Below are 22,411 nucleotides of genomic sequence, written 5' to 3' on the forward strand. Positions count from 1 at the left end.
AATTTTAAGTGTGCTCTTGGTTCCATGGAATGCTAGCAAAATAAGGAATGAATTTAACAATTATCCAGCTTCCTTCTTTTAAGAAAGTAAAAGCATGCTGAATGTCAGAAACTGACACATGATATGAGTAGCTTAGTTAAATATTTCTTTATTTCTGTGTATTGTTATATAATCTAAATCTCTGGGCAGCCAACAAGAAACCAGTGACAATTTTAGAAGTCACAGTCAGAATTTCTCCTCTTAGAGATGAAATAAGAACTTTATTCAGTTTACATGACATGTTCTTCCTTCAGAGTCCCAGGCAGCAGTATTCATATATATCTTCTATCATAGCTAGCTGTTAAATTCTCTCATTATTATCCCTTTATTCTTTTGGAATAAGCAGAGAAGTAAAAAGACTGGAATCTATTGCATTACCTACCATTTGGAATGAGCAATATTGTATAAGCAGTAGTTCCAAATCTTATCAAATTAAAGCTGGATTTTCATATCAAATTTGATTGTGCTAAGGGCAAAAAGTTGTGATAAAGTTATTCCTTAATCTCTAGACCATGCCACACTACAGATTCTTTCCTGTCAACCTGGGAGGCTCACAGCTTCTGCCTCAAACCTACAGAGGGTTCTCACTGGGAAGGTGGAGGCTGATCCCATAGCTGGATTCCAAATAATACTATGAGCTCAGTACAGTAAAAATCACTTTTATTGTGTATCTGAAGCTGTCAAGAATGTTGATCAAAATTTGGATCACATTTCTGATACCTGAGTTTCATCCAAAATTTGTTGTGCTTCTTCGTAAAGAACTCAGAAATGGCAGCACAAGCACCCTAGTGGGGAAATATATTGGTGTGGAATGTCTTTGAAGTGTGAAATTTGTTCCTGCTTTCTTGGGTTCTTATGTCACTGTCACAGTTATAGCGTAACATACTAACACAGCAATGAAACTGAACTTTTAATTTAATGAAAATAAAATATACATATGAACAAGAAAAAAGCATCATTGCGACTTTAGGTCAAGTTAAAATGAAACATAGTTACTACTGAACCATGCAGTCCATTAAATAATGGCCTCACTCATCGTCACAGGTCAAAGTCTGCCTTTGCCTAAAAGTAACGTGCAACTAACTTTACCCCGTTGCACCAATGAGCTGCATATTTCCCTCATCCATGTAACACCCACACATACATCAACACACCTGCTTCATGCTGTTTATGGCTTCAGCATTTCAGTATGAAATGTTCTTCTTAAATCTCAAAGATGTATCAATTTATTTAACTTCAAATAATATTTATTTTGTATCTTGCCACAGTTTGTGAGTTGGAATGCAAAAGAGGGTGAAGAGGAAGAAGAGACAACATGGGTGAAGAAGCAAAAGATAATGCAAATCATATAAATAATCTGAAAAACTTCCCAGGGCACAAATTTGTGAGATCAGCTGTAAGGGTTAGTCACTCCAGCTGAATCTTAGGGGGTCCAGAAAACAGGAGTATAAGCACTTTCTTCAGCTGTAATTTACATACACTTAATTTTTTTTTTTTTGGTTCCTTCTTTTTGGTGGCACAATTATTTCCTACAATTGTAGGAATTGAGTTAGACCTTTCGACACAGTTGGATTCCGGGAGTCATATCAGAGGTATTGTGAAATAAAATGTAATTACGTGTCAGTAAGTGGGTGTGAGCCTAAGGGAGTCTGACTGAAGCTAAATGAGTAATTGAGCCTGTGAAAGTTGGAGCAAGTGTGATGTGCATTCAAAATTCTCCGAAAAGAGATTTTACAACTTCCAGCCCCCTCTGCCCTTAGCAAACCACAGTATGGGCAGGATCTTTTGGTCTGTTTGTTCAGTGAAGTACTATTTTAGTTCTAAAAGCTAAACATAAAACCACATTTAATTACCAAATTTGATGAGAAACATTTGATGAGAAACTGCAGAACTTCGTAAGATGCAAACTCAAATTAAAACCTAATGGTTGAAGTGTTTAGGTTTAAAAAAAAATAAAATTCTCCTCCAGAGTATATGGAAGTGAATGAAAAGAATGGAAAAAAATGTATGAAAAATAGGGAATGGTTTTGGAAAGGTGACATTCAAACTCCAGAAATTCTTGGGACCTGTGCTAAACTGGATTATTATATGATAAATAAAACAATTAGAATAATGACATTGGAGACAAACTGTTTTCTGGATTAAAAGAATTCTATACTTCCACCATTCTGGAATCCCTCCACAGTACAGCATGATTCTGTAAAAAGATATCTGTGTTACAGTACAAGATGCATAATTTACTCATTATATTTTGTTACAGAGCAGATCCTTTGATTGGTCCAGTTACAGTATTACTTTAACTGTTGAGAATCTAAGGTGTTCATTTCAGCAGTCATCAAAACAGACAATGGTTAAGGTGTTAGTACTGAACAAATAAAGCCAGATCAGAAGACAAATTATGAGTTTTAGAACTGTTCTGGAATTTATGATGTATCCCAAAAAGAATGAAAACAGTCTTTTTCACCAGGTACTGTTTTAATCTAGCTGAGCAACCATTACATTAAGGAGGCCTCACTGCAGAGTCTGTTATCAGAAAAAAAAACAAAAACAAAAACAAAAACAAAAACAAAAAACCCACATTAATTAAGGGATTCATTTTTTTGACAAAAAAGACAATTTCCAAAGGCTCAGAAACTTTGGGAGTGTGATTAACTGCAACTTTCATGGCTTATACAAACTGAATTAACAATTTTAATATTTGGCTGTTTGTTATTAACTGCAGCTAGATAATCAAACAAAAATATAATTATGCAACATTTTCACTTATTGGTTATTTTTGTGCCAAGTTTGCTGACTAGGTTCCCAGCAATTAGGACAGAAACGCTACTTTACTCCATGCTCCTTACAGTTGTAGAATATGGTGCATGCCAGACAAGCAATATGCATACACAAAATGTTGGAAATGTTAGACTTGTGGTACGTATAGATTTGGTATATAATTTGCAGAGTGAAAATGGAAATTCATATCCATATTGGAAAGTAGAATGTTTTCACAAATGCAAATAACTGTTTTCAGGTGTAGACAGATATTCGTGTGCGTCATTAACTGACTGCAAATGTGCATAATTGATCATAAAAAGTGTATATGATAATTTGCAGGGAAGCTCCCAGCTACTTATTAGGTATTTAGGAAATATTAATGTTGAGAAGATAATGATAACTATTTCCCAGCATTCTGCTGAACTCAGCTGGAACTCAGAGCATCACAGACCTAATTCAAATGGTCACTTCCCTCCCATGATAAGTGTAAACAAGCCAAGAATCCATGAGGTAAAATATATGATTGATGTATATGGTGTAGGTGACAAATACTTATATTTGTTTTCCAGCCAATTAGCAACCATGTAGTGATATTTATTGGAAAGCAATATTTTGTGTTTGGGAAGCTGTAGCTAGCATCTTTGGATCCCAGCTGTTGGACAGGCAGTGAGTGTTTCCAGTTTGTCCATCAGTGTCTTGGTACTCTGTCTTGCTGCGTGTTATACTGACTCATTAAAGGAAACTTAAGTGATGAATTTTGTGTTAATCTGAGTTTGTGGTTAGGGAGGTCAAGAATTGCCAGCTAATTGGAATGACAAACCTTCAAGGAAGAGCAAGCAACTGATTAGCCATAGTTTCAGTCATGGTGTCAAAGTCTCCATAAGAATTTTGAGTTGATACTAAGAATGGAAATCATACCTTTGCCTTCAGTGGTGCCAAGCTTGTACACTGTGTTGCTACCTAAGCGCAGCCAGTCATACTTTTTTTGAGTGGAATTTGGCTGCTTCTGCATTCCTGATATGTAACATTCTGAAACTATTTCTTTCAACCATATATAATGCTTGTCTGCAGAGACTAAAATTTCTGTATGGAACAGTAGTTATATTTTTAATCATAGATTTATCTTTTGGATTGAGTTTAGTATTTACCAGTTAATTTCAGGTTCTTTTAAGAAGACAGTGAAATGTTATTACCTTTATCAGTCTCTGTTCTTCCATCAGTGATTACTCCATAACTCATTTGGTGATTCATTTTCACTGTTATTTTTCATTGCCTTTCTTTGAATTTTATTTTTTGCTTTAGGGCAGAGAGTTAAGGCAAAGTAATCATAAGATAAAATGAAGACTTTTCTCTCCCATCTTCTTTCAGTTGAGATTAAACAATCTGTGTTGACTGACAGAATGGATTTTTCATTGAGTGCAATGTGCTTTTTCTTGAGTCTACTTTTAAACACAGAATATTTTTATGTTATCAAAGTAATGATGCCAACTGCAAGCAAGCTTCAGAACTTTGCAACAAAAGGAATAACATTTAATGAGTTTACTCTCATAAAAGTATGTAAAATACCTTAATATATTCCAGAATATGCACATTTTGAGCCAATATATTATTCCTCTAAATTCCCCCCAGATTTTAAATGTACAGTTTTCAAAATTTGTGTTCACAAATGAGGAATACTTTGCCTGGATAAATACTTTTTAATAATCATAATCATTTTCTATTGTACATTCATGTGAAAGATGTTAACCTTCATTACAGTCTTTTCTGAAATTAACAAAAAATTCTAGCTCGTATAATACATCAGCAAAAAAAGGATTCCTGGAAATCTAAACCACTTGAGCTAGAAAGAAAAAAAATCCCCACTGATTTATTATAGATTCACTTTTATAGCCAGATCCTCAGCTGAACTGCGAGTCTCAGTAGAGTTTCATCACTTTACGACAGCAGTGGATTGTGTCTATACCTGGAAATTTGAACAGAAGTATTAAGCTAGCAATATCTAAAATCTGAACACAGGGTTATTTATATATACACAGTATTTTAATATACAGCTAAGCAGATACAAAAGCTCTGCTCTCACACTTACTGGATAATATCTGCTGCTATTCAAATGTAGTCTTTCTCTCTCTTCCAATGACAATTTTGTTAGTCTGTGGAAAACAGAGCACTTCATCTAGACTGATTAAAGAGCTTCAGAATAGTCTACAAGGAGTGGCCTGGGTGCTCTTATAGGAAATAGTACTCCCTAGAAAGACCTTGATAGGATCAAGTGCAACTATAGGACTCGGGGTGAGAATGAATGGCACAGTGGCCTAGATGATGAAGAGGAGAGCAGGTTTGCAGATGACATGATATTTGGAAGGGTAGGGCTACTGTTCAGAGAGATGTTGGCAAGCTGGAAGAATGGGCTGGCAGAAACTGCATGAATACCAACAAGGGCAAATGTAAAGGTACTTGAGATGCATTAATTCAAACTGGAGACTACAGGATGAGGACCATCTAGTTGTGAAGCAGTTTTTAAAAAACAGGGACCTGGGGGCCTTTTCTTGTCAGGCAGGTTGAACAGTAATCAGCAGTGTACTGTTTTGGTGAAGAAGGCTAACTATATTCTGGTGTGCATTAGGAAAAGTATAGCCAGCAGGTCAAAGGAAGTGATTATTCCCCCTCCTCAGCACTTGTGAGGGCATGTCTGGAGTATTGTACCCAGTTTCAAACCCTCAGTACCCTATAGACATTGACCTGTTTGGGACAGTCTAGCAGAAAATGACCAAGGCAATGAAGGGGCTGGAACTCATGATGTACAATAGGAGTTTGTTCATCCTAGAGAAGAAAAAGCTAATAGGGTTGGGGGAGTCTAACTGCTGTCTTCATGATCTAGGATGGATTACAGGATGAGTCTCTTCTCAGAGATACACAGCAGAAGGACAGAGGCAACAGTCACAGTTTGCAGCAAGGGGAATTCCAACTAGATATAAAGGGAAAAAATTCTGCAACAGAAAAGGTAAAATAGTGTAATGGGTTGCCCTGTTGTCTGTGAACTTCTGAAGAAAAGTATTGTCTCCACAGTGTAGCTCATATCGTTAGTTTCCTTGCTTATGAAAATTAGATGGAAGTGAGAAGAGATTCTGTTCAAAGGGTGTTTCTATAATTTCCCTGGTCCTATGTTCAGTTCAAAAGTCAGTTTCTTAATCTGAAGATGAGACTCTCTTACAAGTGTTACGTACACATTTCTGTGATTCAGCAAAACAATGCTTTCTGTTCTGAGATTGCAGAAAGAACGGCCGTTACGTATTCTAAACCCAAGATGAGTACTTGTCGTGGTTTAACCCCAGCCAGCAACTAAGCACCACACAGCTGCTCGCTCACTCCCCCCCGGTGGGATGGGGGAGAGAATCGGAAGACTAAAAGTGAGAAAACTCATGGGTTGAGATAAAGACAGTTTAATGGGTAAAGCAAAAGCCGCGCGCGCAAGCAAAGCAAAGCAAGGAATTCATTCACTACTTCCCATGGGCAGGCAGGTGTTCAGCCATCCTCAGGAAAGCACGGCTCCATCACGCGTAACAGTTACTTGGGAAGACAAACACCATCACTCCAAATGTCCCCCCCTTCCTCCTTCTTCCCCCAGCTTATATACTGAGCATGATATCATATGGTATGGAATAGCCTTTTGGCCAGTCTGAGTCAGCTGTCCTAGCTATTGTCCCTCCCAGCTTCTTATGCACCTGACAGAGCACAAGAAGCTAAAAAGTCCTTGACTAGTGTAAACTCTGCTCAGCAAGAACCAAAACATCAGTGTGTTATCAACATTATTCTCATCCTAAATCCAAAACACAGCACTCTACCAGCTACTAAGAAGAAAATTAACTCTATCCCAGCTGAAACCAGGACAGTACTTCTTATGAACAATAGTTTCTAAAATGAAGTCCGTTAACTGAATTGCAGATATAGTGGTACCAATATGGTTATATGTAATAATTAGCAACAAGAATGAATGTTACTTAAAAGAGAGAAAAATTAAGCTAAACCGACTGTAATGCCTATGGTACAACAGTGACATATCATTGAGATATGCAACAGAAAAAGAAAAAAAATTATAAAACATTATTATAGGAAAAAAGAGTAAAATACAAGTATTTTTAACTTGTTGGAAAAACATTTTTGAAACCCATTCTAATATTCACTTCTCACAGAGACAGCCTTAAATTTTAAAGTGGAAAAGCGATCCTACTACTTTCTAAACTGACTTTTTCAGATCCAGTGGAGTAAGATACAGAAATTGGTAACTGAAGATGACAGCAAAAAGAAATGGCAAAGAAAAGTCAGAGAGTAATGAATGGCACTAGAAAAGAAGAGGAAAATAAGTATCAGATTGGAAGAGGGGACATAGATAACAGAACTATTAAAGATGTAAGGACATGGCTTTTCATTGAGCAGTTGGTCAAATGATACACAACACAGTAGTTGGAGGTTATAAAGGATTTTAGCTACCTAAATATTTCGTAGAAAAGAACACGACTGAGGAAAACATGTCTCCAACAGGTTCATATGATCCACTGATTACAGTCTTTTATAAGAAGATATAATTAAATAAGTAAGATATAAATAAGGGCCTTATTTGAAGGAAAATATGATTTGAGGAGAAAAAAAATTATCACACTCCCAGGCTTTAGGAAACATGGAAAGTCTAGAAAACATTTTTAAAGTAAAATTGAATGAGCAAAATTGGACTAATAGATTGCAGGAAGACAAACCCCATTAAATTTAGAGAATTGGTAAAGAAATCTGAGAGGCAAGTCTCAGAAAACGGAGGTTTAAGAAGACTTGGGGTTTCTTTGAAGAATCAGTAATAAGGGTGCAAGTACAAACTGTCCCACTGATGAGAAAAGATCGGAATGGTACTAAGAGAATAATTTGACCATGAAATGATCACTGACCTCAAGTTCAAGAACAAAGGATGCAGGAAGTAAAAACTTGATCAGATTGTTAAGGACAAATAAAACTAAAGGCTAGGTATACAGGGACAAAACTAGGTAGACCATGGCAAAGGGAGATATTCAACTATCCAGGAATATCACAAGTGAAAATAAATATCTATGAAAATATTGTAGGAGTCCAGGAAAATCAATGCTCCACTATCAGCAGAGGAGAAAGCTATCAGGAGATGATACCAAGAAAATCACAGTGTTCCATGCCATTTTTCATGAGTTTATAGGAAAATACAAAACACGATCATGTTGCTAACGAAATTGCTACCACTGACTCACTGGGAAGATTTCATACAGGAACAGTATACGAAGAGAAAAAATAGTATGTAGACAAAATCTATGTTTTAGATTGCCAGGGTCTGAATACATTCTCTCTAAATGCTAAAAGGAAAGGATGAAGGATTCTTCGATCTCTCAATGTTTGCCTTTGAGTGCTCAGATTCTGTTCTGCAGAACAACTGCTTACTTTCCTGTTCTTCATTTATGTAGTTGATTTACATGTAGAATTTCCCACTTATTCTATTGCACTGCATTTTGAGTTCAGTTCACTCTAAAGGAGGGGTAATGATTTACAAAAATGGCTTGTAGAGGATGAACATAACAACTATTTTCAAAAAGGGGAGGAAAAAACCACAATTGAGGTAATTATAGTTTGGGTGTTCAGCTTTATTCCTAGAAAACAGACAAGAACAATCTATAAGCACTTAAAAGAAAACAGCTTTGATGAGTAACAGCTGACATGGACTTGTCAAGAAAAATTTGTGTTGAACTGACCTAATTTTCTTCTTTAAGAAGGTGCCAGAGCTGTACAAAAAAAGAAAAATAACTTGACTTTAGTAAGGATTTTGCCCATCACATTCCCGCATGACATTCTCAAAAGTAAACTGGGGAAGCTTTGGGCAGTAATAAGCCAGTATAGAAAAACTAATCTCAAATACATGACTGGTTGAAAAACTACTCAGAAGTATTAATGGTTTACGGTGCAAATGAAAGTGCAAAGAATTGACTTAATCAGAGTTCACCTCTGATTCCAATATCACTAATATTTTCATTAATAAACTAAGTGACAGGACAGAAAGTATGTTCATTATACTTACAGAACACATCAAGCTGCTGTTGGGAAGAATGGGGAGACAAAATGCCTGGACAAGAACTCAAAGCAATTTTAAACTTGAAAGGAGCTGAAACTCTAGAATAGGACAAGTGGAAAATTGTACATTTAAACTGGAGTAACTAACTATGTAAATAGAGACTACAGAACTAAATAAATCATTAGGCTTCAGAACAAATTCTGAATTTGGTTGATTCCAGTCCAAACATAAATATGAAATGGTATGCTATTTCCAACAGAGGACATCATACACCTTACTTTTCCCTCTAACCAGGAGAATAACCAATACAATATATGCTGGAACTATCATATTCTACCTGGCTTTGATAAAGCTTCAGTGAATATTTTGTCCAGGTTCTGACACTGCACATCAAAAAAGGTGTGGACTAAATGATAAAACCATAGGACTGACCATAAGACTGTTTTGAAAGAGATGATGTATAAGAGTACAGGCATTGCTTAGCTGTAAGAACAGAAGCTTCAAAGGTGATATAGTAACCTTCTTTAAATATGGAAAAGATACCTGCAAAGAGAAAACAAATTCCTGACCAGATGAAAGATGATAGAACAGGCAGACAATTCAAACTAAATAAGTAATAATCAGGCAAGATATTAAGAAAAATGTCCAACACTATGGATGGTGAAACATCAAAATAGATTGCTTGACAGGCACATGGAGTCTGCATCACTGGAAGTCTCAGACAAGTATCTGTCAAGAATTATATTTATATCATAACCTGAACATAAATTCAAAATAGTATGCTATTTCCATTTTGTTATATGCACTGATGCTGCACTAGGGAAAGAATATTGACTAGATGATCTTTGGAAGATCCTTCTGACCCATATTTTTTCATGATATTGAGACATATCATTGGAATGACAAGAAATAAAAAGACAAGGGAAGCTTTTATTGCCATTTGTCCACAAATACTTACAAAATTTTTAAGAAAACATAATACTGTAAAATATTAGATTATAATACTAACGGCATATGATGCTGAAAGTTCAGTAGCAAGGATTTTTCAAAGAACCTGTCAACATCTTCTGCCTGTAGAACAGAAAAAACCAAAAATGTGGAAGTCCCACTAGTTTGACCTTACTGCTACACAAGATTTTAGAACAGGTTCTGAAGAGAAGCTCAATGAAAGATGTGGTGATAAGAAGAGAATAGGATAAAAATGCAACAAAGTTCCATTGCAGGTAGATTGTATCAGACTAATTTAAATGAATTTAAATTTATTGAACCTAATATATGTGTAGTCTACCTGTGAAAGTATCTGATACAGTGACCCAGGAGAACATATCATATCAGATGAAGCAGGTATACAAGAAATGTAAGATGGATACAGTTTGTCCTCCATTCTGTTGATTATAATGGCATGGGAATTATCAGCCTTTTAATTCTCCTCCCCCAAAAAACAAAACGAAGATAAATGCTGACACTGTAGGTATACTACATTTGGTAAGAATGGAGTTTTTTCTTATGTTCTGTTTATCAAAAAAAAAGAAAGTGTTCATGAAGCTTGAAACTACTTTTTGAAAATTTTGGAACAAGATGCATATTAAGGATATCACCAACTCATTCAGGAGTTGCATTTTAAAAAAACACATTAACAATAGAATAAAATTTTATGCATTCCAGTCCAGTGTCCAACAATTTAAAGTTACAGGGTTTCTGTATCTAATAAATTGGCTGTGTGGGACAAGACTCTTCAGAGTACTTGAATGGGGAAAAGAGATGAAAAGTAAAGGTTACAAGTAATATTTAGGCATTAGAGACATATGGCATAAGGAAATATCAGTAAACCTAATAAGTTAAGCTTCTGCTCTGAAGATATCTTGTGGAAGTGCTTATTTTTCTTGCATTTAAGGAAACTAACCAACTGAGTTCTCTGATATGAATTTCCTACTTTCATATGCTGAGAAACTTAAAAAAATATTCTAGGGAGATGTTAGAGATGCTCTTAACAAGGAAATAAATCTGGTTTTCTAAAGACAAGACTTATCTGTGGGGGAAATAATAGGTACTTCTCTGATTGGCTTCCTAACACTAGAGAAATATTAGAGGGTGAGGAGGGGGTAGGATGTGTGGATAGTTGAATAATAAAGGAAATTAAATACTTTAGTGCTTCTCAGATTCCCATATGGATAGCACATAATATATAGTAAACTCGGTTTGGGATATGTTTTCTCAGAAAAATTTTGTTCTACATAAAAAAAGATAAAAAATCTGTTTTGTGAAAACTAGCTGGCCATAGTTCACTCTGTCATTACACCTATGAGATAAAGAACCAAGGTCAGACTTCCTGAGGTTCATCATAGTGAAAAAAACACTGCAGAGCAACCTTAAACACCAGTAAGAGAAAACTCCAGATGAGAGAGGTAATGTTTGGAGATTAGCGATCTGCGCTGGAAGTGCTGGAGATCACAGTGATAAATCACAACTAATTGAACACCATGAGAATGCGATAAAGCTATACCAAGTTACAGGTAATGATAAAAAAGAGTTTAGACAGGTAAAATAAATGTTTCTGTGTTCTGGTAACTCCATACTCTGAAGTTTTAGTTTTCAGGAAGGTAGACTCTATGCAGTCTTCCCACCAGTTTAAGCGAGGTTAGATCAGGCTCAAGCGGGTTCTGGAATTTCACTTACTGGAAGTTGAAGAGGCAGGCCGGGGAAGGAGATGCTTTTGCTCTCTACTTCCTATGTCCTTTGCTATAGGGGTCTGCTGCCAACAGATCACAATTTATTTGTCTTCCAGGAACACTTTCTGCAGGCTTGTGTGCATCGTCATGGAGAAGGTACGGGGGAAGCACCCCAGGTTTCCTGGTTTCTAAGATGTACGTCCTCAAGTTCCCAGAAATTTGGATCTTTTAGGTCACAAACTCTTAGGGTTTCCAGGTTAATTGCTCTGTATCACCAAGGTAGAAAGCATACCAAGGAAGCAGGTAACTCAGAGGCTACAGATTCTCAGCTCCCCAGTTTTTCAACGTCATCCGGGAACTGCTGAATTCACCATCCCAGATCCATTGGGATGATCACATCATCCCCATGTGACTTCCATGGGAAACTATTTAATGCTTGTGAAGTAAAATATTCTGGTATTTTACTCCTTCTAAAAGCAAAAACCCAATAACAACAAAAAGTTGCATCTAGGCTTTTTATCGTAATTCAGAATACTATTTACCTGAGGGAGACCTCACTCTTTGCAGAACTTACTTACTTATATTTAGTTTCCTGGACAGAGCAAAGCAATTCCACCTCTCCCAAACACTCAGTATCCTCAGGTTGCAGAGGCTCAGAAAGAAACCACGAGGGACCTGAATGTAACAGAGTTTTCCACGCTGGCTGGGGACCAACAGCAGGCAGAGATAGAGCTTAGAGACTCTCTCTCCAGGACTGTTAATAGTTTCTTTGGCTAAGTCAAAGAGGACATATTGTAACTGGGATATAGACAAATGAGAAAATTTACACAGGCTGGAGCACTGGGCTGGGGAAAAGAAACAAACCTATTGCTGCAATTTCACACTTCTCAAAGAGAAAAGAGTGGGGCAAGAAATCTTTAGGACAGTAGGACCAAGCCTCTTTTAGAAATACAACATATAATAATGCATTTCATTTCCAAGGGCTGTAGGTACAATGAAATAGATACCATACCTATTAGCTGGACATGTCCAATGGTCATGATTCTGAAGATGTTATCTTGGCTGCTTTTGTATGTGATTGAATATAATTTATAGATCAGTTTTATTTTTTGTCAGAAAAGGATCTTACAAAAGCCAATCAAATGTTTAGCACTAATGTATTGTCAAGTAGAATATAAGTCCCTTAATTAACACTTCAAATAACAAAACCTTATTTTACCATGTTTCACAGAGTAAGGCAAATAAAAAATTGTTTGATTTACACATTCGGAATCAGGCTCATGTACAGTGTATATTAAATCATGTGCATCTTGTACATGTTGCAAATAAGCAAGTTGCAACATATCCCTCCAAACAGAGATAAAAGAAAAACCGAAGAGAAAATGAAGACTAGAATTTAATCACACTCTACTATTCAGCTCATTTCCACTTTTTTTTGATATTAGAATGCTAGAAGCAAGCCTTGACAAGCTACCTGAGCACTATTGCTGATCCTATTTTTTGCCTTTCTTTTGATTAATCTTGCTCTTCGCAGTAGTAACTGAATTTGTCACATTTGGACTCTGAAATCTACTGCAATATTTGAACAATATTACTGGTTTCTGTTGCCATACCAGTGGGATTTTTCACCAATCATGTAAAATTTTAGTTTTGATGAGAGACTGACGTAAATGAACAGCTTATCAAATACAGAATGAATTAATCGTGATTTTCTTCGCTTTATTCCCCATGTCAAGATTGTGACCAAATTTTGTAATGTTTTAAAGTCCATATCTGCTGTGTCTCTGGAAAACCAAACCAATTGCTCTCCCTGGAGGGGGTGAGCCTATATGTCCTCTGGAGCCTGTTCAGCTCCTCATACTGAGCTCCCATGAATGCAGGCCCTGCTGTGGCTCTCTTTGTGCTACTTCACTGCCTGGGCACCATGCTGAGCAGCTGTTTCAAAACATCCTTTGATTCCTAAGCTGTGCATACATCGTTACTGTCTGTAACCCTTAGCTAGCACCCTTTTCAAGTTTCCTTTACCTCAGTCCTCTCCATCAATTACAGCAGCTTCAACTCTTCATTTCACAGATATCTCTTTGCCTTGTTCTGGGGTGCCTCTTTGGCCACTTCATTTACCAGTTTGTTAGACTTTGATCTTGTTTAATGCTCATTTATTTCTTAAGATCCAGTTAATCTCTCTATCTAATTTATAAGAGGAATCTCAGCATTTTCAAACTAAATAGGAAATAGGCAAGCGGAAGCCATCATCTCCCATTTTCTCCCTTTTTCTGTTTCCAAGTTAATTTCTGTTCATGCAGTGCAGCAAACATCTTTCCAGAAAAAGCCTGACTCACGATAGGTCAATTGACAAATAGCAGCTATAGGAAGAATATTCCAGAACCAAGTTGTCCTAAAATATGGATATTCTTAGCCACAATACCTGTGTCACTGTTGTTACTGTCTAGGGTGTGAGCCATAGCTGGCAGAAAGCATTAAGACTCTTCAGCTGTTGAAAGTGATCTGAGTATCCGGCCAGACGAATTCCCCATTTACTTCTTTTCACATTTAGGGGGAAAAAAAGTCAAATTAGGTTTTGATGGTGCATATGTCTTTGAAAGAAAAGTCCAGACACAATTAAAAGACATTGTTTTTCTTACCATTTGCTAAGATGGTCATTAAAAGCAGGGATGGAAAACTACTAACTGATCCTAACATTAAAAAATGTGTACTATCTTCACCAAGACTTTAATTCACTTTCAGACTCTATGATCTGAAAATCTGGAGTCTACAATTATGTTTTATTTGTCACAAAGTCTGAATGATGTACATTTTAAAAAATAATAAAAAAAAATCAACCAGTATTTCTTTCAGTAATACTTATATTAAAATGGCTTTGTGCTATGACACCAGCTTCAGAAAAAAAACCAGAAACAATAATTTCATTTTAAAACTGAAATGCCCAGGGACTGAGGTTAATAAAGAGCAAGTATTATGCATGAACATTTTTCTACTCATGCTTAATATGCATGATCATTATGGGTAGAAAGTATTGCAAAACATTTTAATTTTTTAAATATTCAAATTCATAATGAGCTGTACAAAATGCATCCCCTTATGCCATTAATACTCTAATTCCCATTGACACAGTAGACCTTTTCAATCATATCCATTTTTAAATACTCAGACTAAGATGATAGATCTATGCAGGTCAGTCTGTCACATGTGCCTGGAATAAAAATCTGTAATCACTTGCTTTTGTGGATTAAGAATGATGGAAAAACTGTATGCCAAAGACTGGGCGAGTATCTTTGGTACACCTCTATTAACCTCTCAAATTCCTTCAGCATTGCTTCCTTTTAAAGTGATACAGGAAAGTATGTAATTTTTAAGAAAAGATCTGAAGTCCCATCTCTTTTCCTGCTCCCTGCCTTTCTTTGGATTTAAAAGCCAGCAGTTTACAACATTTCACTTCCATATTGTCACACCAAAACATATTGATCCTTCCCAAGTTCCTAATGGAAGTTTTTCCTTTCTAAACTGCTGGTCTAGCTAGAGCCTGTTCATCCTACTGTTCAAATATGACAGATCTGAAAAAAAAAAAAAAGAAAAAAAAGAATTCCTAGTTTCTTGCTCTCTGCCTATATAACTGTGTAGTCATTGTGACAAGTATACTGCTATTGACTATTTCTGTAGAAGCTATATTGAGCTCTCTATGCTTTCTCTTTTCTTTTCTTTTCTTTTCTTTTCTTTTCTTTTCTTTTCTTTTCTTTTCTTTTCTTTTCTTTTCTTTTCTTTTCTTTTCTTTTCTTTTCTTTTCTTTTCTTTTCTTTTCTTTTCTTTTCTTTTCTTTTCTTTTCTTTTCTTTTCTTTTCTTTTCTTTTCTTTTCTTTTCTTGAGTGATATTTGGGTTTCTGAGAGAAAAAGCACAATCATTCTTTAAGACTCTTCTTCAAAATTCCATGTCTCAGAGGAGCTGATAGTTTCAAAGATTTCCAATAGCTCCGCTGTCTCCTACAGACTTACATTTAGGAAACTGAACAATGTGTTGCATATGTTGCTCTGGATTGTTTGACAGCACAGTAGGTTCTAAGTGTTCAGTGTTCATACTGTTATGCGGGAACAGGAAACATTAAGGGTTGGTTTTAAAAGCATCTTGGCAGCAAGGTTTTCCCTTGCAGTGATGACTTCTTAAGGAAAATTTGAAAGGGCATTTTTGTATTTCAAATGTCATTGTTTCTTTACCACTAGCTTGCCAGTGACTACTTCATTTTCATTTAGTATTGTATATGTTGGAAACAAGGTAAGTACCAATTGAATGTTGTTGATGTGATAAATTCCAGATTATGAAATGAAGGTCTATCTTTCCAGACAGGCCCTTAGCCAGTGCTAATTGTACTTGCTTGCAATGATGTTCCCTGAAAAGGCACTCCAGTAGAACTTTAATAATGGTTCCATGCTACACACAGCATTAGTTAAATGTTTTAAAAGTGAAATAGAAACAAGGTGATTCCAAAATAAAGATGTTATTGAAAGGTTCAAAATGTTCAGAGGAACCTTTCTGTCTCCTGAATGATCTTCAAACAGTTTTACTTTTACTCATGGGATGAGTTCAATGTAGACCTACATGACTAGAAAGATCAAGATTTGGCCCTATATAGAACTTTCCTGATGCAAAAGCTAAAGGCTTTTATGCAGCATTGATAATGAACTTAATATAACATTGCAACTGTACATGCAAATTTTTAACAAGGAGCTGGTCCTGAATGAGTCTAGTTGTTAAAATACATGAAAGAATTGGTACAGTAGTAGAAAAGAGTTTGTGAGTATAAACGTAGAAAACTGTCATGATGTTAAGACTTAATGATGCAACCTCTGATCATTTTAATGAATATTTACCCATGAAAGTCCTTCCACAGTGACCTGTGGAACACTTTGTGTTAAGTAGTAATAATAAATACACATAGCACCATGCACGGTACATGTTCTTGTCAGAGGAAGAATATAGATTTCACAATAAAGTGTTGAACAATAAAGACCCTAGTATTTCCAGGTCTCAGCATAGTTCCTCTAGAGATTACCTGCTTGTTTCTATATGGTACTGCATTGTGATATGTAAGCATAACCTGAATGCCTGGCAACAGGAGTACAAATTGCATGACTGAGTCTTAATGGTATGTTGCTGAAGTCTTTATGATAATGAGAAAAAATTACTTTCCTTAATATTAGGGAGAATGAAAGAAGAAACGTTCAGACATTTTCTGTCTGTAGTTAAGCTATTAAATTCGTATTTAGCCACTTAAATTTTAATGCCTTAATTTTTAAAAATTCTGAGTACAAGTTTCTCAGTGAACATCACTGAGATGACTAAATTATTGACATCTCTGGAAAACAAGCCCTCTATTTAAGTGCCAGGAGCACATGATCTTCCTAAGTCTACATGCAAGATATAAAGGTAGTCTGGGTGATATCTGAAGCTTGTGACTAAGCTTATGCTCAGAGTCTCATGATCAGAGTACTTCAATGCCAAACTGTAGTTACATGCAGGTTTGGGTCATGCTCGAGGAGAACGTCTGAGCTTAATGGCACCACTCAGTTGCAATGTGGATGGGAACAATGACTCTCCTGTCCTAGCCAAGTCCCTTCCCCCCAAAAAAAACCCTATTTGTCTTGTGGTGACATCATGTGGTCACCACCAGGCAGGCAGGGTCCTTCCTAAAGCATGTAATGTCATGTAAAGCAAGAGGGCGTGGCCCCTGCAGGCTGACATACTGCTGTCAGTGCAGATGAAAGGAGAATGGGTCAAGGAGCACTGCTTACTTCAGTCCGCTCCTTGACTCAGGCAATTTATGACTGTATTGACATAGCCTGGTAGTTAATTTAAGCTCCTGCATGTGGAATGTCACTTTTCAACTTAACTCCTGATTTTAATTGTGGTTTGGTATCTCAGGCTGGCCAGGGTGAGAAACATGTATCACATTCTTAGAAGTAAATCTGATTTAAACAACTGCCCTTAATGGTCATGGCCTTATCTTACTACAGTAGGCAAAACAGCAGTGTAAGCTTAGAAGAACCGAATAACATTTTTAGCTTTTTGTGCATACCAATCATGAATGCCACCTGAGGAACAATAAATCAGATTTAGTCATAATGTCTGGTTTAAACAGGAGAAGTTATTCCTCTGTTAGTATCCTTAAAACATACAGCTATAATATTGATTTTTAATCCTTTAAATATGTCACTGAAAAGTACTTATGTAATCCTTCAAGCAAAAGGAAAAATTATATATTCTGTTTATAACATACTAAGTAGGCAGATGTCTCTAAAGTAGATTCCACTTCAATGTAAGACTTTGTGATACCAATTAGAAAGCATATGCCATATTGCCTCAACATCCTGCTACCAAATGCTGATGAATGTTTATGATCATAAATGAAATATGTAAAGTAGCACTGAAAATAATCCTTCAGAGTAGAAGTGTTAAAATATGTACTGTGCAGAATGTCTACCAGGTGTTCTGCAATGCAGGGTCTCAGGGATGTATTTCTATGGGGGTTTGTGGAGTACAGCAATAGATTTCAATGCTGCCTCAAGTACTGAGATACGTCCACTTCCATGTATTTGCTGTGAACACTAATACCAACACTAGGTGCCCAACCAAGTTATAGTAAAAGATATTGAGAAATATAGTAGAGTTTACCATAGCAAAGCTATGGTAGCACCACGGTAAATAAATAGATTTGGAAGCAGAAACTCCCAATGAGATTTGGGTTCAGGCATGCTTTGCAGTGCCCACTGCCACCTTTATCCTTGATTATTCAAATTGCTGCTGATGCTGCAGCTTCCTTCCTGCTCCTGTCTCAGGTGGGAGCCACAAGGACCTGAGGCTGCTCAGGGCATGTGATAGCTGACTGTGTCTGATCCTGACATGGGTATGGGATAGCAATTTGGCATGTACTGAGACCCAGGAGCTGGGAATGTGCTTCAGTGCCACAATTTAGATGTAGACAAAAAGGCTGTCATTAAACTGTTGACTTTCCCAGGAATGGAATAGTTATTAAAATATTATATATGCTGCATCTTAACTGCAAGTCATTGGATTTGATGCCGGGATTATTAACCACAATCTGATGTTCTCTGTTATGCTGTTCTGGCTACTGATGACAATATTATTGCAATATTTTTGTTTGTTTAGTAAGCTCTAAAACTCATATTTTAAGACCAAAAATGTTTATCAGAACACGTAGCCTAATGCATTGCATAACACGGACAATCAGATTTCACACCTTTTCTCCTTCACTGAGACCAATAACAAGTGCTTTCGGAAGGGCTAAGAGTCTGACTCTGAAGACAGTTAAAGGCAGAAAATGCATCTCACTTGTTCTGGTGGTTATTCATAGTCAATCATAAAAACAATAATACTATTCCAGTTTCAACATGTTTCATTAAACTCCCAACCATCTTTGGTGTTGTCTTTGAATACTAAAGAATTAATGCCTTATCTAGCAAAGCGAAGTATATAGTATGATCAAGTCAACTCATCGTCTTAATTTTGGTATTCTAAATAGACAGAGCTCATAAAGCTAAGTTTTATTTAGCCCTTAAAACGTTCTTATGGCTTTTTCATGCATCATTTCCATTTCATTCATTTCAGTACCAGAAGGGTCTCTGTACTTTAGTATCCCTTTGAACAATGCTGAATTCAGAGATGCATATTTTATCACATCCATTTTTAAATCAGCATTGCTCCTTTTTTGTTCTTCTGTCACTGCTAGCCCCTACTAGTTCAATTCAAAAGTGATTCTTCACTTTTGAGAAGTCAGTTAACTAGTTATTAATCCATTTGTCTGAATTTTACTGGTCTTGTACTGTGATTTTTTTATTAATATTTCATGGAGCAGTAAGCTAAATTTACTAAGCAGAATGAAGTTGTTTTCAAAAATACTCCTGTCTTTTAATGTCCTTTATTAATATATTTCTTTATCAGCTTATCATAATAACCAATTTATCAACTCTGTGAGCCCACTTTAGATGTTGGCAATGGGAAGAGAATTTCAAAATCTCAAAGATACCATGTAAAACAAAGGCACCACGTATGAACTTCAAACACGTTCATGCATCCCAGAAAACATCTTGGTTTTGATGAATCACACAGAGGGATTGGATGGTGAGTAATTCCTCATCTTTACCAGATGTAAGTGTATGCTGTCACTTCTTTCAACATACTGAAGTATCCACTGAACTCATTTTCCTTTTCATCATTATTATGTATTTTATCACATCCATCTTATAGTGAGAATATGTCAATTGGGGATTTATTACATCTGTAATATGCTTGAACTCATGGATCCTGCCAGAAAATGTACTCCTGATGCCTTTGTTTCCTTTTCAATTTTCCAAATCCATTTTGATCTCATTTATGCTGTCTTTCTGCTGCTTCCTCCCAATGTTTCACATTCCCTGTACTTACTTTGCTGTTACTGCTCTCCTTTTCCTTTCTTTCACCAAGTTGCTGTTAAACTCATTTGTTCCAAACTATTTTCTGCAATTTTTTCTCTGGCTTCTTCTTACTTATTATAGATTTTCTTGGGTATTCATGAAAAGACCTAACAAAACAAGTTATTTCTATACAAATTGTTCTATTTACTGTTGACCGGAACGAGAAATATGTGTAGAAATTGTTGTATACTTTTAAAGAATTATAGGTTGAAAAAGACTTAGTGGATTAAAGAGAAAGTGGCATGGTTTCACCCCAGCTGGCAACTAAGCACCACACAGCTGTTTGCTTGCTCCCCCCCCTGGTGGGATGAGGGAGAGAATTGGAAGGGTAGAAGTGAGAGAACTTGTGGGTTGAGATAAAGACAGTTTAATAGGTAAAGCAAAAGCTGTGTGTACAAGCAAAACAAAGCAAAGAATTCATTCACTACTTCCCATTGGCAGGCAGGTGTTCAGTCATCTCCAGGAAAGCAGGGCTCCATCACACTTAATGGTTACTTGGGAACACAGACACCATCACTCCAAATGTCCCTGCCTCTTTTGCCTTCTTCCCCCAGCTTTATATGCCAAGCATGATGTCATATGGTATGGAATATCCCTTTGGTCAGTTGGAGTCAGCTGTCCCGGCTGTGTCCCCTCCCAACTTCTTGTGCATCTCCAGCCTACTTGCTGGTGGGGTGGTGTGAGAAGCAGAAAAGGCCTTGACTCTGTGTAAGCACTGCTCAGCAGTAACTAAAACATGCCTGTATTATCCACACTGTTACCAGCACAAATCTAAAACATAGCCCCATACTAGCTAGTATGAAGAAAATTAACTCTATCCCAGCCAAAACCAGCACAGAAAGAACAGGAAAAAATAGAAATACCAGGTTACCTCATGATAATTACAATATAACCCAGTCTTAGTCTGCATATACTGATACCACCTCCCATCAATGTGTAACAGTCCCAAAGCTCTATAAGCCTCCTGATTTGGATATTAAAAACATAAGGAGTAGAAATGTTATTTTTCCAACAAATTGTGTCAATCAATCAGGAACTGCAGGGTTCTGATAGATCCCGGCCCTTCAATGGACAGAAAAAGGAAATATGGTATTTATAGCCAAACATTGTGATGCATTTTAAAAACATTGTATCGATAATATTCATTAATGACAATAGTAAGTCATCTAAAAACCATGCTGTATATATTCTGTACATTTAAATTTGCAACAGTCTTTGAAGGATTCTTGCACCATCTCTAATCCAATTTGTAATACTTAACTGTATATGATTTGAATGAATATTTCAAAAAGCATTATACATAGTTTTTCACTATCAAAGTGATATGTTACATAGGTTTTCCCTATGATTATCCATATGCAACTATGAATTAATATTATCATATTAAGTTCTATGCACTTGAATAAGTGAACACTGATATTGCCGAATGTATGTACTCTATTACGGATTCCTTTATTTAATCTATTTTGAAGTCACTTACCCTGAATCACTGATAACATTTTTCTACATCCCTGGTTGTTCATGTACATTATGAAAGCATTAATTCAATTTCTGAGTATCACTATCAGCATAAAAAAAAAACTTAACTGATATTCAAAAAATTGTGGTTTGTCTTAGGTTATACAGTTCTCTTCAATATTATTCCCCCCCCCCCCTTATGTGTTTTCCTGCTTCTGTTCAAGACTAGAGTAATTTCGATTCTTTAAGTTAGCGGTGGATGACTACCCTTGGAAAAAGCAAGGGTAATTAATATGAATGCTTAGTAGGGCAGACTGAACTAAATAGATGAGTGGCTAGGAGGAAGGTCTGCAAATGTAGTCGTTTACTGTGGTTTTCACTACATGTAATGAGTTAATTCATGTAAGAGCTGTGTACTTTCATTGCAATGATTTACAAGCCTCAGATATTCCTAGAACATGCAGAAGGAGTTTGTGCTTTCCTATATCATGAAGCATATATGACCTCATATTTTTACTATAAATTCTTTCTTGACCATTATCTCAACAAGTATTATGATTAATCATTGTTTTCTCTCACAAACTTACATAGTGTGGAAAATATACATGCAGTTTTATAAAGAGTTTTTAATTCTAAATTTTAAGCAAGGCTGAGGCCAACAAAAGTTAGAGAAGCTAAGGACTGGCTTTATATTACACCATTTGAGGAGGAATGCAAGGAAGCCAAGATCCATGAGGTCTGGCATATGCTTTCCCTCATTTATTTCTCTTCTACCATGGTTTGGTTGCACAGCTGCAAGAAGCCAACTCTGTCAAGACAGCAGGAAAGATTTTCTTCTCATGGAGGAAAGTCTACTGGTGTCTGCTAACAGAATCTAGTCCAATGACACGATACAAATAACTGATGTTAAGCTACTCTGAGCTCCAAG

This window comes from Nipponia nippon, unplaced genomic scaffold (genome assembly GCF_047370975.1).
Source record: "Nipponia nippon isolate SJK-2023a ecotype South Korea unplaced genomic scaffold, ASM4737097v1 scaffold_6, whole genome shotgun sequence".
Lineage (NCBI taxonomy): Eukaryota > Metazoa > Chordata > Aves > Pelecaniformes > Threskiornithidae > Nipponia > Nipponia nippon.